At 42.8% G+C, this 12,643-nt stretch overlaps 1 protein-coding gene across 1 annotated transcript in view; it reads right to left on the bottom strand.

The window, feature by feature from the left end:
- Positions 1–11,742, bottom strand: part of MAPK6 (mitogen-activated protein kinase 6) — a 29,457-nt gene extending 17,715 nt beyond the window's left edge. Inside the window, exon 1 of the mRNA XM_082769110.1 lies at positions 11,570–11,742. The gene's annotated coding sequence lies outside the window, so the exon portion shown is untranslated. The remainder of the gene's footprint in view (positions 1–11,569) is intronic.
- Between the last annotated feature and the right edge of the window lie 901 nt (positions 11,743–12,643).

Below are 12,643 nucleotides of genomic sequence, written 5' to 3'. Positions count from 1 at the left end.
ACCAAAATTTTGTGTCAAAATTCTTTCTTAGTTAAATTCTGCTTGACAATAGCCAAAACTATCTTGCACAGACAGCATGCTGTCACTTCATGTACTCACTTGGTAGAACTGAGTTTGCTGGAGCAAGCTTTGTACCCATCTACAGTTTGATCAGGAAAGAAGATATGAGATCATTAGGGGGCTTAGAAGAAAGGAAAAAGGCAAACCCTAAGATCTTCATCCCTGTGTGAAACAATAGAAAAAATGGAAAAGAGCAGACTGTTAACAAAGAGACCAATGCAAACCAAAGGTAGCAACGGACAAAGGGCAAATGAAGGTGGAGAAAGAAAGTCACTCACAGAAAATGTTTAACTTTGAGGTTGGAAATAAATGGGTTCTGTGACATACTTTGGAAATTCTGTGATTCTGCAGGAAAAAAAAAAAAAAAGTCATTAAAAAACTAAAACAGAACAAGTCATCCTTCCCCCTTGACGACCCTTGGTAGGTCGTCAGCAATCTAGGACACTACAGTACAGCTTAGCTGCATGCAGACTCTCCTCTTAATAGCTCACGTTTTTATTAAGACAGGCAATTCTATTGCCTACTTTTTCTGTGTCTTCACCAACATTTAGCACATGGATAGAGCAGCTGCCTAAAGGAGAAGTTGGCAAAGCCCTGGCAATACTGGAAGATGAAGAAAATTTGCCTTGTAGCTGGGTCATCACTGAAAGCGGCAGCCTCAGTGTGTGAAATTCACTTGCAAATTCACCGGAGCTCTCCCAGATTTTTCTGCTTTTTTTTTTTTTTTTTTTTAATTCCTTGCTGTCTAACCTTGCATAGAGGTAGCTATCAATATGCACAGAATAGCAAGCAGACAGAAAAATTTACCAAGGTAGGCAATGAAGGCCGTAGGAAACCATAGTGTGTGTTAGGTTTAATGACATTTTAAAGGATGACTAGTACCAACATTTGCATGCTTGGGTGCTCCAAGTGATCTGCATTTCTTCTAACTTCCCAGTGCGGGACACAGGCGTTGTGCTGTAGTGATGCTGTAGATCCTGTCAGTGGATGAATCTACAGATGAAAAATATTCTACAGAAAGCAGAACAGAACTGTTGTGACAAGGCAAAGCATAGGATGAAGTGGAAACAAGAAACACCAAATGTTGGTGTCTTTTTTCAGCATTTCAGGTACAAGGCAATTGTGTGTGACAGTCCTCCCCCATTCAATCCTGCCTCCTGACTGCACTGAGGCGCTGCTCTGAGCCCCACATCCAACATCTCAAGTTCAGAAGCAGTTTAGAGAACATGCCTGCTCGCAGAAGTGGCACCAAAGCAATTATCTAAGGCTTCTCTGTGCTAGTTGTTGCACTGGATGCAGTGCTGCTGTCGTGGTAAGGAAGCATATTGCTGTACAGATGTCATTTAAATATCTGTAATACCTTGGGTATTCCAGAGTGGAGGCATGCCCTGGAAGCAGGATGGGGTGGTCTCTGCAAAAGCAAAATGCATTTGTTTTTTGGATAGCTACTGGAAAGTACTGCAGCTCTTGAGCAGAAGTTGAAAAGGTCTGAAGATGGATTTATGTAGAAGAATTATATCTCCTTCTAGAATTACCACATGTAACTGTAGAAGTATACATATGTCCATGCGGAACTATTCTTGTTCATTCCTGTAGAACAGTAAGCCTTCCTACATGAAGCATTTTGCAGCATTTTAATTGCTCTTGCATTACACAGATAAAGCCTCTGCTGTGCAATTGTAAATACAGCTGGTGCTGCAGTGCTCGCCATTTACAGAGAAAAAAATCACACTAACATTTGCTAACATTTTCACCAACACCAGAATCTTCTTGAAATACATTTACAAAGGGCAAAGCTCAATACAAATACACGTGCAGTAGTTGATACGCTTATTTCAGCCTGAGGCTACGCAACTTTTACATATCAAATAGCAACAAAAGCTATCTGTGAGCTCATAAGGGGAGAAAGGAGGCACAGGGAGTGAGTTGAGACATTTCAAACACTTTCAAAGATTGCTTTGCAATAAACTGCACATGGACTGGTGCACAGCCAGGAGCAAATCTTTGTCAGTGATCAAGAAGAGACCTGGTGCTGCCAGGAGACCTTTGGGGACTGGAAAGCAGTACTAATTGGTCGTATTGAAGGAGTCGCAGACCTCTATTGCTGCTTAGCTTTACCTCCTGCAGGGGCCTTCATGACTGGGATGTTGACTTAAATCCAGCCTTGGCTACACGAGTCACAGTGGTACTTCAGTGAAAACGGGATAAAACAAGCTGGATGTTGAGGCACATGAAGAAATAGTATCTTTGCAACTAATTCATGACCTCTCAGGCAGAGACACCTCCCATTCACTTTGCCCTGCACACAGCAGTGCCCGTGCCCAAAGCTCACGGGTGCAACTGTTTGACAAGTAAAAGTGTGCTGGATGGTGAAAGATCAACAGGCAAGAAGCACTGTGCCCGCCAGCAGGGTCGAGGCAGGCGGGTGGGCAGCTGATGAGAGTGCTGCTGCTCAGGGTTGGCTGTGGCCAACACTCTTCAGCATTCCCAAAATAGCGCTTAGCAGCAGCAGCATATCCACTTGGAAGCACGCTGCTCCTCTGAGTGCCTCCTACTGCCGCTGTCAGACTCCTACCACAGCCACTCTCCTGAAGCCAGAGAGAGAGGAAACCTGAGCGTCATCAGCAGTGCTAATTACCTTCTTGTCTTTTTTTTTTTTTTTTTTTTTTTTTTTTTTTTTTTTTTACCTTCAGTGGATATCAGAAATGTGGGAAATCTACCATCAAATTAGATGGCAAATATTCAGCATTGCACAAGCTAACCTAAGTTGCTTTTGTTACATCTTCAGACATCAAAACCCAAGTTTTTATTTTAATAACAGAGAGCTCTGGAACCAGCTTCTGTACCTTAATATTCCATAACTTTTTTTTTTCAGTACATATTGCATTATCTATTTCTAAAGGTTTTCAATATAACTATATGGGACTATTTATTTCCTCACATTCTCCAGCCCCATTATACCTTAAATTTCATTATGATTTTCTAGGATATTTCAGATTTTCTCACCAGTTTTCAGACACTTGCTGTGAAGGAACACATTTCTGAACTATTTGCTTTCTCATGAAATCTGGGTTTTGCCATGTGCCAGAATCAGCAGACATTTTATAAATAGCTTTGGACAGATGACAGGAAATGATGCAAGATCTCAGTCCACTCCACAGAGGGCAACTGTCTGTAGTGCTCAGGAAAGAGGGACTTGTACCATTGACTACTACACAGAAAAAAAATAATAATAATGCCCAGAAGCATCATTTACAGCAGAGGGTATCAGCCTTATGAAACACAGGATCTCTAGGCTCATTACAGCTCTAGCAAAAAATAGACTTGCTTGCAACAACACTACAATGAAAAACAGGAAAAATATTTTTTCCTTTGAAGAGGAAAAATTGAGTAGAATTGTCTAAACTTGCTTTGTCTTTTACTGTCGAGGAGGGGCTTTCCCCTCCTTACATGCTATTAGTGCCAGCACACGCACTGGAGATCCTCCAGACTCTGACTGGTGCCAAACAGTGGGATCATCTTCTTACCCTGGCATTTCCCAGCAGCTTCAGCAAAGTCTCTTCCAACTCAAACTGCTTTAAATGGGCTCCAATAATAGCTGCTCGGAGGTTAATCTTTATCTATTCATTTGACCCCAAGTACTATCTGTTCCTCTTTGCGATAGCAGGACAGAACAGAGAAGCAGTTCCCTGTCTCATTTTGTTCCTATCAGCCTCCGTGAAGGTAAAGCCCAATGATTTATCCCCACATAAAGCATTTATTTGGAATAGAGGCAAACTCTCAGCTCTCTTAAGTCCATGGCAGAGCTCTCAGCAGATTTAACCGCAGCTCAGCAACTGCAGCCTTCCCCCAGCGCCTCACTGCCAAGGTGCTCCTCTTCCTAACCCCAGCAGGCAGCCCACTCCTTGCCATGCTTTTGCGCCACCGATGACCAAACCACGTGCTGTACACAGAAGACCACAAGCAGCAGTAATAAACTGTGCACCTCCCATGTCTGAGACCCGCACGTTCCCACACCGGAGCTGAGCAGCGTGCAGGGCCAGGAGAGCTGGCCTCAAAGAGGCCACAAACCAGTCTCCGGTCTGCAGCAGGCACTACAAGTGCAGGAGCGTGTCTGTAACACAGCTCTGCCCACAGGCATCGTCACAGCCACCCACCGCTGTTCCTCCTGCAGACCCGGCATCAGGCCTGCTAGCCTGAGACTTCTGCAGGTATTTTTCTTCAGCCAATAATTACATATTTGACCCTTCTCGTGGCCATACCTCAGAGGCCTCCTGCTTTCAGACGTGGAGAATCTACTCATTGTTACCTATCTGTTCCCATGACAGATAAAAAAGGATGCAATTCAAAAAAGGATACTCCCTATCTATGAAAGCAGTAAAGGATACATGATGCATTTTTAAAGCTTTTGTACTGAGCAGCTGATTTTACCAATGCTCTAAATTTAAACAACTCTAAAGAGGAATTTGATTTTTTTTTTCCAATTGGAGGCGCTAAATTTGACTGATTTTTTGTTATTTCTGAAATATTACCTCTATCAGAAGTATGACAAGCAGTGTTGAAACTGGGCCATCCCAAACCTTCTCCGTTAAAGGCTGTGCAAACAGAAACAGAATACATCTGCCTAGGTATAAATTCCAGTAAATAAAAGCAAACCTACTTGTTAGTGGGTGTTCACACACTGTGTGTGTGTGCGCACGAGAGAAAAAGAGATTGAGAGGGTAAAAGAGAAGGTGGCCAAGGCTGCCAGCCTTTGCAGAGCTCGGTGAGAATGCCAGTGCCCGAGATCCAACTGTCCCTAATGATCACTAGCATATAAAACAAACAAACAAACGAACAAACAAACCAAACCAAAACAAAAACACCTGGAACTTTAAACCCAGACTTTGTTCTTTTCTGTGCTTGGAAAAGAAAACATGTCTATCTTTTTTTGTTTCTTGACCTCTGAGAAAACATGTTCACATGCCTGTTCATTGAACTGCTAAAGAGCCTGCTCCACAAAGACACACTTCTCTTGTACAGAGCCAATGCAGACTGCTTCTCAGAAATGCCTCCACAGGACACTGAGTGCTAAGAAGTCACCAAGAACCAGCTCGAAATAGAGAAAGTTATCTAGTATAGGTAAATATTTCACTGTATCATTATGCCTGCAGGTTCTATCATGATCTGAGTAGCAAGATTGACTTTGCAAGTGAGCTGGAATTAAGAAAGATTAAAACAGGTAGAGAAACCCTCCACTTTCTAGTGTATCAGCATTCTCTTATCTCCAGCATTGAAATCTCTAAACAGATTTCAATTACATTTGGTCCAATGCTGTTAAAACCAAAACTTAAGAGATAACATGTACATCTAAAGCTGTATTTAGTGGCAAGGGAAAGATATTCTGCCCTCATTCTCTGCGTTTTATCAAACACTGGAGAAGCATTTAATCCTTAGTTAAAATCAATAAGCCTATTTTAGTAAACAGAAAAGTTGCTAGCCATTATCTCACATTTCTTCTTATTGTTTAATCTAGACACTCCCAAAACAAAAGCATGAGAGATGATTCAAAGAAGCAGAGTTTCAACCTTTGGACCAGCGGTAATTGCAATACGTCGTTCTCATGATTGCTGCAATTCAACAGACCTCGGTGTCATCACAGATGTGCCCTGTGACACTGTACTGGCTGACAGCAAGAGCTGTTTTACGGTCTGTATGTCTGATGTCCCCAGCAGCTCATAGTGCCACAATCCAGCTGAAAGGCCAGTTTCTGTTCCCTTGCATCCAGTGTCACGGAGGATAGGTGTGCAAGTGCATTCACTTGTGCTCAGTAGTGGGAGAATATTTGTGACAAGGTCAGGCTACACAGTGGGAGATTCCACTTAGTCACCCAAAGCAACAAACAATTAGGCTTCAGCCACCAGACAACAGTGGGAAAACTCTTCCTGGCAGTCTGTGCCTTGACACAGCGGCCCGCAGGGACAGACTGCAGCCTACAAATCTCTAAGCTTTTCTTTGTTGCTTACTTCTCCAGGACAGACAGCCTCTCTAGCTACAGACTTCTGGAAAAGTTATCCCAGAAGCCAAGGATGGGCACAAGTCTCACCTCTTGCCATCAGAGTTGAACCACCCTGGCAGGGCTGGACAAGGAGTGTCACTGCTGCTGCCCCAACCATGCTGCTCCAACAGCAGCCCCAAGGAGGACTTAGGACTCTCAAGCCCATCTGCTGCACACACACACACACACACACACACGCACTTGCTGTTTTCCCCCTCAACCCAGCACAGGTTTCAAGATGTTGGCTATTTATTTTCTCATGACAGATTACCCAAGCTGGTATTTCCACAGCTGCATGGACTATCTACTTGAGAAAAATGAGATTATTATGGTCTGTGATAATACCCCCATTTAAATAATTAAGGCAATCCATTTGCTCATAGTAAAAATTATTCAAGGACTATATGTACAATTTGCGATCAAAGTACTGCCATGTACACAGTGTTTATCATCCTGGGTCCAATGATACTTGTTAGTAAACAACGCAGATGTAATCATTGATAGGAGGAACGGTAAATCAGTGGCAAGGCTTCAACAGTCCATTGTCAGGTTGGAAAACTTCAACCAAGAACCTGCAGTAACTGCTGAAATCAAATGAAACAGCAGGGCAGTAACAGAAACTTTTGAACCTTTTTACACAGAGGAGCAAGAAAATTTATCTTCTTGATTGCTGTAATGTTTCAGATAGCAGTTGAACATGGGAATATGGGCCTTAATGTCAGCTAGTAAAGTTCCCTGACCTTTCAAGGGAGCTGTATCAGCCCTGACAATCACAGTAATCAGAACAAGCTCTATCTGCTCCGGCACAGGTTGACTGCACGAGCAGATACTCCTTTTTCTTCTTGCAAGTGCTCAGTGCTCTGCTCCGTTCGTTGCACAAGATAGATAGTGCTCACCTGATTAGCAGTAATTGGATACCAAGAAAAATAAAATCCATGTACTGCCCTGTGTCTTATTCATCACGTATTGTCCTGGTCTGAGGACAGAAACACAGAAGAATTTTCTACTTTACAGAGTTTAAGGGCTCTGCAAATACCCATTAATTTACTTTCTTCAATCTTCACGGCTACCAGGATATTATCATTTCCGCTTCCCTGAAGTGAGTCACAAAGATCAGGGTCACAGTAGCCTTTAATAGCAGATGCACAATTTGAGATTCCTAGAACATTTCAAAGTGATTGGTACTTTATTCCCCCACTCAGCTTTTCAAAGTGATTGGTACTTCTTCTACCGCTTGCAGATCCCAGAAGCTCTGAATTCTCAGCTTTTTGCAGATTATTCTAGACTCTGTCCAGGATGTTGGATTTTCCCCACCACCAGAACATCCCCAAGAAGCTGTGTTTGCACACCCTCCATGCCAGCCTCTCCACTCCCTTTCAGCCACTCGACCAACTTCTCCCAGTCTCCTCCCATCTCCCAGTCAATTCCCAGGTTCTATTTGCTTTTCTCCATTCCAATTCAAATCTCATTTTTACAAGTTTTATTTTATTTTATTATTTTTTCCCCAGCCTATTCCTTAAAAATTCCATACCTATTCAGTCCTTTTTTCTTCTGCTTGTGAGCCAGGCAGCTGCCTCCAGCTTCTTACCTTGAGCCAACAGAAGCCATTAAAAGCTGTTCATGGGAGGAACAGTCCGCTTATGTTCAATTAAGGAGCCCAAACCCAACACAGCCTGCAGCAGTCCATGGATGCAGTCACAGGAAAATTCCTGTTCAGAAGTTAGCTCAGCTGGAGCACGCCCAGTACTGACAGACTGCTTGGGGAATTCATCTGCTACCACTTCTATCCAGTCTCCAAAACCTAAGGTCTCCCATTCAAAGACATCAGGCAATTTTCCACAAAGATAAAAAAAAAAAAAAGCATTTTTGATTCCAGATTTTAAGAGTGTGTTCCTGTCGTAGCACAGGCAAGGGACTTTTAAAGACTTTTTGTTGACCTGCTTTAAGGGTAAGATAAAATCAGTGCTCTCCTCCAAACCAGTTCTTCTAAAATGACAAAGCATTTGAGCTAAATTTTCCAGCAAAGTTCAGATTTGGGAACATACCTGACACAAAACCTTTCCATGGAAAGAGTTAGCAGTCAGCAAAGTCGTGTCTATCAAAAAAGAGCAAGCACTGGGGGCACCACAGCAGTCCTAACACAGGAGCTCCCCAGCCTCACCAGAGCCAGCAAGTGGCTGCAGGTGCAATGTTCTGCCTAGCCATGTCGCTGCCCTACAGCTGCTCCCCACACGTGTACCTGCTCCCCATCACTTCTCTTTTTGGGCAAAGGGACAGACGCACGCACAGCTTCTTCTCCACCTTGCCCAGACACCCAACACAGGCTGCATTGCACTTCCAGGTAGCCTTTACCTGATGTGTCCCGGGGGCTGGAAAGCCACTAGCCTTGTTGAGAGAGGTGGTGGGATGAGGGCCTTCCTACACAGGGACACATTAGGGCTAAAAAAGGGCGGGTTGCAGAGAGTTTCTGAGACCGAAGGAGCACTGTTGGTGTGCTCTCCATGGGTTGCTGAGAGGTGGCTGGGGGTACAGGGAAGACTGCACAGTGGCATTGAACGTTCAGCACTGGGGCTGTGGAGTGCCCCATTCAATGTGTCCCATCATGTTCTGTTCTATACAATTATTCGGGTTCTATGAAATAGTCTCCAGTGTCAGCTTCTCCATAATCTCAGCCTTTGGCTGGCTGTAGGAACGCAGGAGATGGGAAGAGAAGTGGCAGGAAACATTAGCCTGCCTTTTTGATGGTTACAGAGGCTGTACCTTCTTATTATTTCCATGCTATCATACATGACAAGCACTTCAAGACTCCCCTCCTCTCCCCTCAATCCTATTATGAAAAGCCAGGTTTCACAAAGCTGTTTTCCAACATGTCAAATTCAGGTCAAATGACAGTTTTATGAAGACAGCATTAACTCCTGATGGAGCATAAGCAAGCAGGTCACTGAGCTGAAGAGCACAACTCAGTGTCCTGATGCCTTTCCTGGATTACAGGCACAGCCCTTCAGCCCTAGCAGAGGCTGTTCCAGCTCCCTGTCATTCCGTGGCTGGCCTGGGCCTGGAACCTTTACTGAGTTATGGGCATGAGCAGAAGATCCTGAAATGAGACAGCTCCATCCTGCTGCTCCTGCTTGCACAGGCTGGGGCCACAGCACAGCCATGAGCTCACCCAATCCCACACCGCTGCCACCCTGCAGGACTTTGCCTGCGCTCACCTGCTGCTGGCAGCTGGGCACCCACTGCAGCTTCAGCATCTCACCTGAAGGAGGTACACAAGCTGCTTGTGATCCTTCAGCAAAATGCTGAGAGCTGTCACAGGCAGAAGGCTAGGAAATATGTCCCCAAATCCACCCGTCTCGTCTTTAAAACAAATCTTGATTTGTGCTGGTGGTGGTGGCAAAGAGCAGTTGCTGCCCCCAGACTACCTTCAGTTATCTTTTCCCACGTGCAGAGATGAAGCACTGACACTCCTCTCCCTCTGCAGAGAAGACAGCATTTGCAGTAATGAAGCTGTGCTTATATAAGCTTCAGAGAATGCCAAGTTGAATGTCTGACGGAGGAAAAACTCCTGCTAAAAAACTATTTTTTGTCTTTTGCAGAGATCTAATCTATCTTCGATGCATTCCTGACCTTCAGAAAGTATTTCCATCTCACACATTAAGTATAGCAATCCTCTTAACAAGGGAACATTTTGTTAGAGCTTTAAATTGTGTTACGTAAATTATTTGTAGTTCTGACAGCAGGTTTCTCTTCCGTCCATGAGCACAGTTGTTACGAGATTGCTACAAGGTTCATTTGCAATCACAGCAGATAATCATCTGAAGGGACTCTTTGTAATGGGATCTTATCTAGAGATATGCTACAAGTTTAATAAGATATAGTTGGTTTTGTTTTGTTTTGTTTTCCCCCTATTAAAGCAACATATTTGTCAAATAATTTGCAATATCTTCACTTCACAATAATTAAAAAACAAACAAACAAAAAAACAAACAAACAACAAACACCATGATGTGAATTGTAAGTTAAAGAAAATAAAAATCATTTCCGACTCCCATGAACTTTAGGAGGAACAGAACACACACAGGAAAAAGTGTCTGTATAACTATATATACAGAGAGAGAGAGCATACTTAGCTACCTGCCGGTGAAATCCTGCCTGGGATGAGCATGTCCCAGTCTATTAGCTTACCCTTGCTGGCTACAACGGGAATTGCAAGCAGTCAGGCTTGGGTGCTTTGTATCCAGTGAAGTACTTGTTCAGAAAAAAAAGTATTGAGTTGAAAAGTAAGAAGTAACAGCATAACTTCTAACATTACATCAGGGAGCTCAGTGATTGTAGAAAGACATTTTTCAGCCCTCTGTTTTCAGTCTTCCTTCTCACCACCTCCCCTAGCCAGAAATGTGGTTAGGCATTGATTTTGAATGGGAAAAGTTCACAGGCAGTAGAAAATCTCCCTCCTCCCTTCCTCTGGTCACTGTTAAGGCTGTCTGGAAAACAAGGTTTCTACAAATTTCCTAAGGAGTGGGAAAAGAAGGGCACAGTTTATAAGTTGGGCCACACTCAATTCTTTTTTTCAGGTTCCCTATTACATTCATGAGGTATTTAAGAAAATCAATAAAACAATCATTTATTCAAATTGAAAGCATTTTGTTTGACTTGAGGACACTGGTTGCTAATCAACATTTTAAAATGAGAATTTTCAAATCAAAATATGGACATTTCATTTTAAAGCCTTTGTAAGAGCATTTCAGATTTTTTCTTCCTAAATAACAAGAGCAGTGAATTAAAATTCAAGGAAGTTTGGGAAAAAATTCATCCAGAGCTCAGTATAAGCAAATGGGAAAATCCGGGAAAACTGATTTCTCCAGAGCAGTGGTCCAGAAACCAACAAAACCAGCCACCATGAAAGCACAACAAGGAGTGACATTTTAAAAGAGAAAGAATGTGTGGGTTTATTAAACCACACGTACACACATGCACAAACACACGAAACAGTCAAAAGATGTTTAGCGGAGGAGGACCTTTATCCACAGAACTTAACATTTCATAACATTTTCAAATCTGTCTGTGAATACTTTACCTTTGTATTTCTAGTCTTACTGAGCTAACTCCTAGTGTTTTCTCTCTCTTTCATAGCCCTTCTTTTCTTTGTTTAATGCTAAATATTTATTTTCATTAGTCTTTACAGATTTGTCTCACAAGTTATCGGCAGTCACTCTTACAATACTTTACAGAGAATGCAATATGTTAGTACTTCTTAGTACAATGTTAGTTATTCCTCTTAATTATCTAGAGATATCATCTGACTAATATATAACGCTTTCATTTATATAAAAGACAATATATTCTTATTTTGGCAGTTCTCAGAGAGAGAGAGGTTTTTAAATGTTAGTTTGCTTGCTCTTAATCCTTCATATGCTTTTCTCTCTAAACAAACAAATCTCATAAGAGAATACACACAGACATTGAACTTACCATTACTGAAGCTATCTTTTGACTTCCTCAGTATCATAAATATTTAAGCAGAAAGAACAGAACAAAACATTTATTCTAGTGACACCACACCAGAACTAACAAACTGATTTTTAAAAAGTAGTACACAACAAGTGAGAAGGTCGACCAGAAAATGCTAGTCAGGAATAGCTGTGATCTGATGAGGAGAAGGTTATGTTCCTGTGATATGAGTAGTGCACAGCTGTTACTCTAGTAATAATTCATCATATTAATATTTAAATGAGAGGAGGAGGAGGGCATGAGATTATGAGTGACTCAATGGTCCCTCCCTGTCCTTAAGAAAAATAGGCCACCAATACAGAAAGAGTATTAGGCGCTATAGAGTGGGAAGGTTTGTTTTCATTACTTCTTGAATAAAAGTGGGCAAACTGGTCCTAGAGTAAGTCTAGAAATTGCACTGCTTTTACTTCTGAAAGCTAAATGCTGTTTCTGCTCTCAGAACAAATCATTGCCTAATGAACAAATTGATCAGGGAACCTGTGCTCTAGGTCCGTACGTGTTGTTTCTTGAATTTCAGTGTATTTCCAGAAAGCTTCTTCACTTCCTGCAAAGAGCTGCCCATGGGAGCCTTGCCTGACACAGGGAATTGCAGAATCGCTACTGTGCTTTGCCATTTATCTACAGACGTGTTGATAAAAAACATCTCTTTAATCTACACTCACTTACCTCCAGGTTTTTGCCATGATCTCGACCCATCAGGGTCTCTTGCACAAGCAGGCTCAGGAAATCAGTGGCACCCGGGGCCGAGCAGGAGCGACTGCCTGCAGGAGAGGGTGTTGAGAGCTGCAGGGAGCCTGGGGGAGCTGCAGGAGGCAGAGAGCAACACCCAGCAACAGCAGGCTCAGCACGGGGTGCAGGGCTGGAGGAAACAGCTGATGCAGGCATAACCCAGACAGATGTGGGTGGCATCCCTGGCAGGAGAGGCAACCTAGCCATGTTTGATTGCGTATAGGGTTGCACAGTTTCATCCAGCAATTCAATATAAACACCACATCTCACATGCTAGTTTTCTAGGGGTTGGGTTTCTTTTTAAAT

This window comes from Aythya marila (assembly GCF_965140915.1).
Source record: "Aythya marila genome assembly, chromosome: 11".
NCBI lineage: Eukaryota > Metazoa > Chordata > Aves > Anseriformes > Anatidae > Aythya > Aythya marila.
The sequence above is the reverse complement of the archived record's forward strand: the minus strand, read 5'-3'. Positions and strand labels throughout refer to the sequence as shown.